The sequence below is a fragment of the Oncorhynchus tshawytscha genome, linkage group LG04, assembly GCF_018296145.1.
Source record: "Oncorhynchus tshawytscha isolate Ot180627B linkage group LG04, Otsh_v2.0, whole genome shotgun sequence".
NCBI classification, from domain to species: Eukaryota; Metazoa; Chordata; class Actinopteri; order Salmoniformes; family Salmonidae; genus Oncorhynchus; species Oncorhynchus tshawytscha.
The window spans coordinates 22,727,361-22,740,371 of NC_056432.1; positions in this window are offsets into that span (position 1 = coordinate 22,727,361).

Genomic DNA, 13,011 nt, shown 5'->3' on the forward strand with positions numbered 1-13,011 from the left:
CCATCCCCTCAGCATGCCTCTACCCCACCCATTACTATGTCCCTCCAGTCCATCCCACCTCAGCACCCTGTCTCTATCCCAACCCATTACAATGTCCCCCATGTCAGTCCATCCCCATCCCACCTCAGCACCCTGCCTCTACCCCAACACATTACTATGTCCCCCATGTCAGTCCATCCCCATCCCATCTCAGCACCCTGCCTCTACCCACTAACATCCACCTAGCCCTTAGATCACTCCATCACTGTCCCAGATCGTCTGTCCCAGATGGCCAGTGTTCCGCTTGGCCAGTGGAGGGGCACGCCACCCTGTCATCTGAGTAGAGTGGCCTGGCCCCTACCTACCTGTCAGCCTGGTCCTGGTTATCTCACCAATACACACAGTCACATCTATCACGTCACACTGGGAGGCCAGGCATAGAGGGAGGGAGGGAGGGATGCATAGAGAGAGGGAAGGAGGGAAGGAGGGAAGGATGGAGGAAGTGAAAGAGTGATTGACTGATCATGTTAGTTGCATAATGAGGGAGGTGGGCCTAGATTTGACGAAGCGGGTTCAGTCATGAACACATTATTTAAAACCCCTTACAAATTGTTTGCTGCGTTCATGTATTCCCCTAACCCATTCATAGACACTAACTTTAATCCCTATTGACGATAGTATCTTCTGGTCGGGAGAGTTTTGTTAAGAGCCCTGATGCTCGGTCTGAACGTTAACACGCATTTGTTGTGGTACGGTTTTGGAAACATAAGGAACATATCTTTCATATCAGCAAGAAATCATTTTCAAAAAACAAAAGGTTCAATTACAACACACCTTTATAGGCTTAGGCTTAGGCTTAGGCTTAGGCTTAGGCTTAGGCTTAGGCTTAGGCTTAGGCTTAGGCTTAGGCTTAGGCTTAGGCTTAGGGTTAGGGTTAGGCTTAGGCTTAGGGTTAGGCTTAGGCTTAGGCTTAGGCTTAGGCTTAGGTTTAGGCTTAGGCTTAGGCTTAGGGTTAGTGTTCCCACACGGCCATATCTTCGTGTAACATTGCTAGGTTGCTCCGAACACCTGTGTTTAAGCATATCTGGTGTAGTTCGTCAACTGGAGGCACACAGCTTGTGGATCTGTGCAAAACCGCTACAGTAAGTGTATCTTTTTATTTAAAATACTTTTTCTTGCTGATATGAAAGATAAGCGGCATATCAGCATATGTTTCGAAAACCGGTTTGAAAGCGTTGATTATTGACGTTTTTAAACGTTAAAGCACAGTGCCGGAATTGTAGTTCACATGGAGCCAACCCTGGGTGAAGCTAACTGCTGAAAACCCTAAATACAGGGAAGGGTTTTCGAGTGCTAGTTTTCCCCATATGCAGTATTTTGTCATTAATTTCTCCCCAATGTATACAGTATATTGTTGTTCTTAACCTATTTTGCCAGGATCATGACTGGGCCTTTTTACTGAGCACAAGGTTAAGCATGCATCAAGGAAATGTTTGGTCAAGTTATTGATGCATTTCGGTTTCATTCAATTCAGTAATTTACCCGTTTGCAATCCTCCAAGTGGATGTGATGTTCAGGTGGACATGAACACTTGCTGTTTATAGTAATGATATGTTTGTTTGTAATTGGCGTGTCTCAGAGCTCCATGTCACCGTGTGTCTGTCATGTCTGTGCGTAACTGATCACCGACAACGACGAGACAGCCTATAGGGAGGAGGTCAGAGACCTGGCCGGGTGGTGCCAGAATAACAACCTATCCCTCAACGTAACCATGACTAAGGAGATGATTGTGGACTATAGGAAAAGGAGGACCGAGCACGCCCCCATTCTCATCGAAGGGGATGTAGTGGAGCAGGTTGAGAGCTTCAAGTTCCTTGGTGTCCACATCACCAACAAACTAGAATGGTCTAAACACACCAAGATAGTCGTGAAGAGGGCACGACAAAGTCTATTCCCCCTCAGGAAACTAAAAAGATTTGTCATGGGTCCTCAGATCCTCAAAAGGTTCTACAGCTGCACCATTGAGATCATCCTGACTGGTTGCATCACTACCTGGTGCCTGGTACAGCAATTGCTCGGCCTCCGACCGCAAGGCACTACAGAGGGTAGTGCGTACAGCCCAGTACATCACTGGGGCTAAGTTGCCTGCCATCCAGGACCTCTACACCAGGCGGTGTCAGAGGAAGGCCCTAAAGATTGTCAAAGACCCCTGCCACCCCAGTCAGACTATTCTCTCTACTACCGCGTGGCAAGCGGTAACGGAGTGCCAAGTCTAGGACAAAAAAGCTTCTCAACAGTTTTTACCCCCAAGCCATAAGACTCCTGAACTGAACATGTAATCAAATGGCTACCCGGACTATTTGCATTGTGTGCCTCCCCCTCTTTTACGCTACTGCTACTCTCTGTTTATCATATATGCATAGTCACTTTAACCATATCTACATGTACATACCTCAATCAACCCGACTAATCGGTGCCTGTTCATAGCCTAGCTACTGTTATAGCCTAGCTACTGTTATAGCCTCGCTACTGTTATTTTTCACTGTCTTTTTTTACTGTTTTTATTTCTTACCTATTGTTCACCTAATACCTTTTTTACACTGTTGGTTAGAGCCTGTAAGGTGACAAAAAACGTTGATTTTATTTGATTTAACGGCTCCCATGCACACACTCCATTTAGCAATATGTTTTGCAACTATTGGCCTGCAATATTATTAGGAAATGTAGCCTATATTCATTCATTAAAAATGTTCCCTCTTTGAATTTAAGCCAGTAATATTTCAGATGTCCATTTAAACTGAATTTGTATTGACCAATGAAGATGAATGTTTGTTTTTTTAATGAAGAAGACAGTTTTGGGAATAAGAGAGCACGGTTAATGGTAAGGTCCATAGGAACGGCCATTTGTATAAAGGTATCTGTTTTTCTTGTTAGCCTCACTCTGTGGGGAGGCTGTCACTGGCCTAGTATACATGCTATAGTATGTTAGGTTATACCAGGCTAGTGACAGCCTCCCCACAGATCACATTCCAGAGCTAGAACAGAAGTGAGGCTTACATGAAAAACAGATACCTTCTACTAAAATTAGACTTCAATTCTACCAACTTTGGTGTAGTGGAATTACAATTGGTAGAATTTAAGTCGAATTTGGTAGAATATATATATATATATATTTTATGATGTAGTACAATTTAACCTAATTTCATTCCTATTTTACAAACAGTTGTGTGCTTTAGTTACATGGCCAACTTGGAATGTCAGAAAGGGATGGACAATAAATATTTCCCTTTGTACAGTAAAATGTCTTGAGTTTCTAACAGATGACCTTCCTCAAGCTGAATGTGATATCTGTCGGCCCACAGTGACAGGATATTGATGGGAGGAAGCAGCCACAGATAGATCTTTGTTTCTACTACATTACACGTGCAAATGAATCACCTGCTATGTGTAGTGTCACAGACCAATAGCCTGTATGCAGTGTTCAATTCATCCTGTTCCTAGAGACAGTGAAGCATGTCTTTAAGGAGAGTTTCAGTTTGCCCTCAGCTCCCTGCTGTAGAAAGGCTTGAAGAAGCAGATGGGTAGCGTGATACACTGTTACCTGATATTAGTAGTCTCAGTCTGTATTACATGACATTAAATTAAGAGGGTCAGTGCTTCCTAAATTGGGGTGGGTCACAGAGGGTAATTTGGCTGAAGTGGGTCATTGTTACTTGACTGGGGCTGTTACATTTGATTTTTATAGGCAAGTCAGTTAAGAACAAATTCTTATTTTCAATGACGGCCTAGGAACAGTGGGTTAGGGGCAGAACGACAGATTTGTAACTTTTCAGCTCAGGGGTTTGAACTTGCAACCTTACGGTTACTAGTCCAACGCTCTAACCACTAGGTTACCCTGCTGCCACTATAGTGCTTACAAAATCTACAAGGAGTGCTACCCAACACTTAGTCTGAGACTGCAACGGATCCCCAAATTACTATGCCCACTCATAAGCACTTATTTTTGCCTTCTCCTCAGGGAGTCACAACACAACCCTTCACTGTGGACTTGGCATAGAGCCAGAATAGCACCCTCACCTTCATCTCCAACACGACAAAGAGGCTAAGACCATTCACCAGAACACAGTGGATATATGTGACAGATTGTGGAGGAACTCGTGTTAGATCCACAGGCTGCGCTGCGGTCATTCCTATGACCTCAACACCTGACCTTTGACCCCTGTATGTAACACCACACAGCACAATGTCTACTCTGTCCTCCCCTCTGCTCCCTCAGGGCTACTCTTGGATGGACGGCTCACTCTCTTCAACAGGGACTCAAGTTCAGAGCAGCATCCTCCACTAAGTCAAGCTCTCAGTCTAAGATGGATCCTAAAGTTCAGTAACCTTTGTAGCTCAGTTGGTAGAGCAAGGTGCTAGTAACGCCAGGGTAGTGTGTTTGATTCCTGGAACCACTCATTGTGAAATGTATGTACACATGACTGTAAGTCACAATGGATAAAAGTGTCTGCTAAATGGCATGTATTATTATTAAAGTAGGAGACAGATATTAGGGCTAAGAGACAAATTAGAAGTTACACAACCCATTACCATGAAATGCAGTCTTCAGTGGATATGAGAATCTAAAAACTATATTACTGGAATAAAAATGTCCCCCCAAAAGAGGTGCGAGCTCATTTCAACATGCATTTTTCTGTCCTCTAGCCATGTACTGTATGTTGTTAGAGAAGGTGATTTAGTTGAAAGTGCTGAGTGTATGTCTTTATCTGCCATAATCCTGCCAGGCCCTTCAGCTCAGCTCTCAGGTCAAGCCCTGGTCAGGGCCATAGAAGATCTTGGGGGTGGGGGGTGGGGGGGTCATTCAGTGCTGGTCGACCGACACGCTCAAAGGATCAACTTCCCTTTCATCATAACAGGGGTCAGAGTTTTACTACCACGCGCTGGGCTGGATAGCGAAATACACACACGCACGCACGCACGCACACACACACACACACACACACACACACACACACACACACACACACACACGCACGCACGCACACACACACACACACACACACACACTGATGGCTCAGAGGCATCTGATAATAACCATCTTATTACATGAGTGCGAACAACTAAGATAAAAGTTATGGGATCAACCATGTGACACTATAAGGAACATGTTATCTTCTTGATCTTTCTTTTGGGCCTCTCTGAGTCCTCCAGGCTTCTCCACTGGCCAACCATGTACTGTAGAATAGTGTGTGGGGATTGTGAAATTATGAGGAGAGCTGAGGACGAAAGTTTAGAAAGTCCAGATTGTTAACAGATTCCTGCTAAAACAGTCATTGGGAATGTGACTGTGTGTCTTTGCTGTTGATTGTGAAATGACTGTGGCGTCTGAGTCAGTAATATACTGTGCTGTCCTAAATCAGTGCAGATGGTTCAGGCAACAGGTTCATGTATCTGTTGCCTGACCCCAAACTTTTGAACGGTAGTGTATCTTTATCAACAGAGATTTATATCAAACATCCGTCACTACTCTATTGTTGATTGCACTTAGTTTGAGGGGCTAATAGGAATAAATGTATCAGTCAGGGGAAGCTGCTCTTTCATCGCCAGTAACACCTCTATCTCCTGTAGCATTACCCTGGCTCTGATTGTGAGATCCACAGGAAAGGCATCCCTACTCTACATACCAAGTTCAGTGTTTTACAGCTCCCTGTAAACTCATCCTTCACCCAAATTCAAACTCAAATTGAAGACGTTTATGACTCCTGGCTGGCCAACGTGTTGAATATCACAGAGCCCTGACAAAAGCCTGCCCCTAGACTCACGCATCTGCGGTGTCACTGTACCAACTGCCTTGATGTACTTACTGTACTGCCTCCTCCCCAAAAAGCCTTTATGACACCCCACATCAGCCCCCCTGCATCTCAATACCAGCTGTTAGTTCCCTGTCCATCCCCTAAGGGTTCTGCTTTGTTTTCTGTTGGGCTGCTAGCTGGATGAATGAACAAAACATCTCTGTCCGCCTGCCAGTAACCTGCCTCGTTATTCCTCCTGGCCGGCTCAGTGGCTCTCCTCTAGCTCATGGCTCAAGTGGAGGTTGTAAATACTTTCCTGGGTTGTTTTGGGGTCACCAGAGACTTGGTCATTATTGCCTCAAGATCAAATCAAATCAAATTTGACTGGTCACATACACATATTTAGCAGATGTTATTGAAGGTGTAGCGAAATGCTTGTATTACTAGCTCCAACAGTGCAGTAACATCTAACAATTCACAATACACACAAATCTAAAGTAAAATAATGGAGTTAAGAAATATAGAAAAAATAAATATTTTAACTAGGAAAGTCAGTTATGAAGAAATTCTTATTTGTGATGAAGTCCTACCCTGGCCAAACCCTAACAACACTGTGCCATTTGTGTGCCACCCTACGGGACTCCCAATCACGGCCAGTTGTGATACAGCCTGGAATTGAACCAGAGTCTGTAGTGACACCTCTAGCACTGAGATGCTGTGCTTAGACCACTGCGCCACTCGTGAGGCCCAAACAATGCTAGAGTGGCATTGACTAAAATATAGAAGAATAGAATGCAGTATATACATATGAAATGGGTAAGGCAGTATGTGAACATTATTGAAGTGACTAGTGTTCCATTATTAAAATGACCAGTGATTCCATGTCTATGAATATAGGGCAGCAGCTTCTAAGGTGCAGGGTTGAGTAACCGGGTGGTAGCTGGCTAGTGATGGCTAATTTACAGTCTGATGGCCTTGAGAAAGAAGCTGTTTTTCAGTCTCTCAGTCCCAGCTTTGATGCACCTCTACTGACCTTGCCTTCTGGATGTTAGCGGGGTGAACAGGCTGTGGCTCAGGTGGTTTGTCTCCTTGATGATCTTTTTGGCCTTCCTGTGACATCGGGTGCTGTAGGTGTCCTGGAGGGCAGGCAGTGTGCCCCCGGTGATGCGTTGGGAGGTTGCAGGCAGTGCAGTTGCTGTACCAAGCAGTGATACAGCCCAACAGGATGCTCTCAATTTGTAAAGGTTTGTGAGGGTCTTAGGTGCCAAGCCGAATTTCTTCAGCCTCCTGAGGTTGAAGAGAGCTTGTTATGCCTTCTTCACCACACTGTCTGTGTGGGTGGATCATTTCAGATCGACGGTGAAGTGTAGGCAGAGGAACTTGAAACTTTTCATCTTCTCCACTACGGTCCCACCGTGGATAGGGGCGTGCTCTCTCTGCTTTTTCCTGAAGTCCACGATCAGCTCCTTTGTTTTGTTGACGTTGAGGGAAATGTTATTTTCCTGGCACCACACGCCACACCTCCTCCCTTTAGGTTGTTTCACCATTGTTGGTAATCAGGCCTACAACTCCTGTGTCATCTGCAAACTTGATGATTGAGTTGGAGGCGTGTGTGGCCACACAATCATGGGTGAACAGGGAGTACAAGAGGGTGCTGAGCACGCACCCTTGTGCGGCACCTGTGTTGAGGATCAGCGAAGTGGAGGTGTTGTTTCCTACCTTCACCACTTGGTGCCGGCCCATCAGGAAGTCCAGGACCCAGTTGCACAGGGCGGGGGCCCGAGTTTACTGATGAGCCCCGAGTTTACTGATGAGCTTGGAGGGTACTATGGTGTTGAATGCTGAGCTATATTCAATGAACAGCATTCTTACATAAGCATTCCTCTTGTCCAGATGGGATAGGGCAGTGTGTAGTGTGATGGCGATTGCATCGTCTGTGGTTGTATTGGGATGGTATACAAGTTGAATTGGGTCTAGGATGTCAGGTAAGGTAGAGGTGATATGATCCTTAAAACCTCTCTGGGGTAGGGGGCAGTATGTTGACATCCAGATGAAAAGCGTGCCCAAAGTAAACTGCCTGTTACTCAGGCCCAGAAGCTAGGATATGCATATAATTGGTACAGGAACAATGGTGGATATCTGGAAGCAAGTGGGGACAGCAGACTGGGATAGGGAGAGATTGAATATGTCCTTTAACACTCCAGCCAGCTGGTTTGCACACGCAAGGAGGCGGCAGGGATGCCATCTGGGCCGGCAGCCTTGCGAGGGTTAACACGTTTAAATGTCTTACTCACGTCGGCCACGGAGAACAAGAGCCCACAGTCCTTGAGAGCAGGCCGCGTCGGTGGCACTGTGTTATGCTCAAAGCAGGCGAAGAAGATGTTTAGCTTGTCCGGGAGCAAGACGTCAGTGTCCACGACGTGGCAGGTCTTCCCTTTGTAATCCATGATTGTCTGTAGAGCCCGCCACATACGTCTTGTGTCTAAGCCTTTGAATTGCGGCTCTATTTTGTCTCTGTACTGATATTTTGACTCTTTGATTGCCTTACGGAGGGAATTATTTTGAATTTATATATATATATATATATATATATACTGTATATTTTTTTACCTTTATTTAACTAGGCAAGTCAGTTAAGAACAAATTCTTATTTTCAATGACGGCCTAGGAACAGTGGGTTAACTGCCTTGTTCAGAGGCAGAACAACAGATTTCTACCTTGTCAGCTCGGGGATTCAATCTTGCAACCTTTTGGTTACTAGTCCAACAGTCTAACCACTAAGCTACCTGCCGGAATAACTACACTGTAAGTCTTCAACCGTATTCCATAGTCACCTTGCCGCGGTTAAATGCGGTGGTTCGCATTTTCAGTTTTGCGCAAATGCTGCCATCTATCCACGGTTTCTGATTTGGGTAGGTTTTAATAGTCAAAGTGGGAACAACATTCACTATACACTTCCTGATGAACTCAGTCACCGTGTCAGTGTATATGTCGATGGTTTTCTCAGAGGCTACCTGGAACGTATCCCAATCCGCGTAATTAAAACAATCTTGAAGCAAGGATTCCAATTGGTCAAACCAGCATTGAATAGACCTTAGCACGGGTACTTCCTGTTTGAGTTTCTGCCTATAGGAAGGTATGAGCAAAATTGAGTCATGATCTTTTTTTGCCGAAGGGAGAGCGGGAGAGAGCCTTCTAGGCATTCCAGAAAATGGAGTAGCAGTGGTCGAGTGTTTTAGCAGCGCGAGTACTACAGTCAATGTATTGATAGAACTTCGGTAGCGTTTTCCTAAAATTCACCATCTTGCTTCATCTCTTAATATCTCCATAAACTCAAGTACTGTACCTGCACATAGGTGCAAATAAATTAGCTTTCCAGTGTGTTGACCGCAATACAGATGCAGATCACGCAGAATGATACTTGATTGTGTCCTGTGATTGACATATTCAAACTATGGTGTGTCCTGTGATTTCAGTATGGTACGTGTATTGCATTGACTAGTGTGTGGTGTTGATACATGAGGGCTGCTGGTTGATGCATGTGGACCTATTCTCTGCTCTCTGCATCATTACAGGGATGACCAGAGGAATGTGTTGCCTGGTAACGGCACTACTGTCAGTGCCCAGGGCCAGGAGGAGCACCCAAGAGAGCAGCATTACATTGTGTCCTTCCTAACAGCTCTGCTGAGGCGGTACATGGTCATCATTGGGTCACTGTCATTGTTTGGCTATCTCCTGCCAAAGCATCCTCTTTAAAGACAGTGAAGAATCAACAGATTGTGATGCTCATATCATGATCAGTATTGTATAATACTGAAGCAAAAAATATATTTCTAGATATTTGTAAAATATCAGTAAAATCTCAAAAGTTGCTGAAAATATTTTTGGTGGTGTTTGTTCATTTCAAAAGGTAGATTGCTCACATTTATGCACAAATATACTTTAAATGTGTATTGTGTCTTCTAAAATAATCTTCTACATAGTATATCACATAAATCTCATTTAACAGTGTAATAAAGCACTGACGTAGCTGATCTCCCTTAGAGCAAATGCCCATTATGCCCATTATTTTCATAAAGATCTGTTTCTCTAATTACTTCAATCCTTTTGTTTTATTCCATTGTACCAAACAATGTAACACACTCTGTCATTCCTTTCCTATAATTCTGCCCTAAACATAGATTTTTTTCAGATCTCTGTGAAGACTCATTCTAATTAGTCTTAATCTGAGCAATTTCTTAATCGAGCACTTCTTGATATTGACTCATAGCTAAATATATTGTTTAATGAAATACACTAAAAGGGAGAGGGAGTTTCAGCGTTTTGTGTCTTGTGATGGTGGCGTTGACATAGATTGGGAGATTGGAGATGAAGTTAAGATATTGGAGTCGAGTTAAAAATCTCTCTGGTAAAAAGGACTGATGGATCACATCTGCCTGCTGTGCCCCTCTCCCCCTCTCTGCTACCCCACCTCCTCTACTGTACTCTTTAATCATCATTCAGCAGCACCACAGGGATCGTATCCTGCCCTTCCTCCATCTCCACCCACAACACAGCTTGACCCCCAGAGAAAAGAAAGCCGCATGGTCCCTTGCCCCCCACCCCCGGCCTTTACCACAGTGGAGGGCTGACAAAGCACTCTCTTTCACTGCATCAGAAAAAAAGCTACCAGGCTCTCTCACCACCCTGAGGCTAAACCACAACAGATCCACACAAACATATTTTCCTATTTAACTTAATGTGAAGACAATTACATTAAAACAGACCTGTTCCATTGATTAGAGGCAAAAGTAGAAGTCCTGACACTTGGTCAATACAGATCAATGGAAATTGAGTTTCTCATGGAATGAATTTAGAGATAAGCCAAGCTATTAGATAAGCAGTAAATAAGTATATTTTGACATTCTTCACTTCATGTCAGTGGTGACTGGTAGTACTGTAGTATAGCATGTTGTGCCACAGGGTTCTTGACCAGAGGGATATACACTATAATCAAGAGGTGCAGCATAGCCAGCACAGTGAGGACCTGACATACAGTGGCTTCAGGAAGTATTCATACCATTTGAGTTATTCCACATTTTGTTTTGTTACAGCCTGAATTCTAAATGGATTAAAAAACAACATCGATACACACAATACCCCATAATGACAAAGTGAAAACATGTTTTTGGAAAAAGTTGCTATTTTATTGAAAATGAAATACAGAAATATCTCATTCAAATAAGTATTCTCACCCCTGAGTCAATACTTTGTAGAAGCACCTTTGGCAGTGATTACAGCTGTGAGTCTTTCTAAGTAAGTCTCTAAGTGCTTTCCACATCTAGATTGTGCAACATTTGCCCATTATTCTTTTCAAAACGATTCAAGCTCTGTCAAATTGGTTGTTGATCATTGCTAGACAACCATTTTCAGATCTTACCATAGATTTTCAAGTAGATTTAAGTCAAAACTGTAACACGGCCACTCAGGAACATTCCTTGTCTTCTTAGTAAGCAACTCCAGTGTAGATTTGGCCTTCTGTTTTAGGTTATTGTCCTGGTGAAAGGTGAATTCATCTCCTAGTGTCTGGTGGAAAGCAGACTGAGCCAGGTTTTACTATATAATTTTGCCTGTGCTTAGTTCCATTACGTTTCTTTTTATCCTGAAAAACAACCATATCCATAACATGATGCAGCCACCACTATGCTTGAAAATATAGAGCGTGGTTCTCAGTAATGTGTTGTATTGGATTTGCCCCAAACATAACTCTTTGTATTCAGGACAAAAAGTTAATTGCTTTGTCACATTTTTTGCAGTATTACTTTAGTGCCTTGTTGCAGGCAGGATGCATGTTTTTGGGACATTTGTATTCTGTACAGGCTTCTGTCTTTTCACTCTGTCAATTAGTTTAGTATTGTGTAGTAACTACAATATTGTTGATCCATCCTCAGTTTTCTCCTATCACAGCCATTAAACTATGTAACGGTTTTAAAGTCACCATTGGCCTCATGGTGAAATCCCTGAGCGGTTTCCTTCCTATAAGTGCCTTTCTTTGTGAGGCATTGGAAAACACCCCTGTTCTTTGTGGTTGAATCTGTGTTTGAAATTCACTGATAGACTGAGGGGCCTTACATAAAATTGTATGTGTGGGGTACCGAGATGAGGTAGTCATTCTAAAATCATGTTAAACATTATTATTGCACACAGAGTGAGTCCATGCAGCTTTTTATGTGACTTGTTAGGCACACTTTTACTCCTGAACTTATTAAGGCTTTCCATAACAAAGGGGTTGAAGACTTGACTCAAGACATTTCTGCTTTTCATTTTTAATTACTTTGTAAAAATTTCGAAAAACCTAATTACACTTTGACCTTATGGGATATTGTGTATAGGCCAGTGACAAATTCAGTCTGTAACACAACAAAATGTGGTAAAAGTCAAGGGGTATGAATAACTTTCTGAAAGCACTGTAGCTCTATACTGGACAGTAGGCTAATATTGTGTTAGTGTGAAATTGTCAATGGAAAATGAGAGGGAATTACAAAATTAGGTCTTCAAAACAATCTTGAAAAAAAAAACGAAAATTAAGTATTCATAGTAATTATGATCATGGGAAATGTATGCAACTGAATAGTATCTCAAAAGTATTTCCTTTTCTCTATTTTCATTTGAGAGGAAAATGTTCCTGGAATATAACATGTACTTTCTCTAAACACACACATGTATGTCTTTAAAGTAAAATAACATAACATGTGAGATTCCTTTAGGGTCATTTCAAATACTCTGATGAGGAAACCAAAAATCTTAATAACTATTTGAGGGAGGGACAAAATATTCTACAGGGACATGTCAGGAAAATCTATGTATTTTTGGACACCTTTTTTATATTTCTCTTTTCAAAGTATATGATATACTCAGTTAAAAGTGTTTGACATTTGCATAATTAAAAAGTGAATTAACCATAGGAAAACTATTTGTAAATCACTTGTAAAAATGTACATGTATTTACATTACTAGTGTATTTATTATGAGGTAAAGGCCTATGCTTAATCAAAGGAACACGAATAACATGCCTTAAACTAGTTTTTTCTTAATTTTATTTAAATGAGCTACTTTATTTTACTTCAAACTATGTAATAATGTTTATGATCATTTTATAAGCACAAGTTCTAATAACATATTATAACTTGTCTTATAATAAAGTTAAATCCTTAAATGTAACATTTGTACATTTATGTATATCAAAGTGCCACAGAACCCG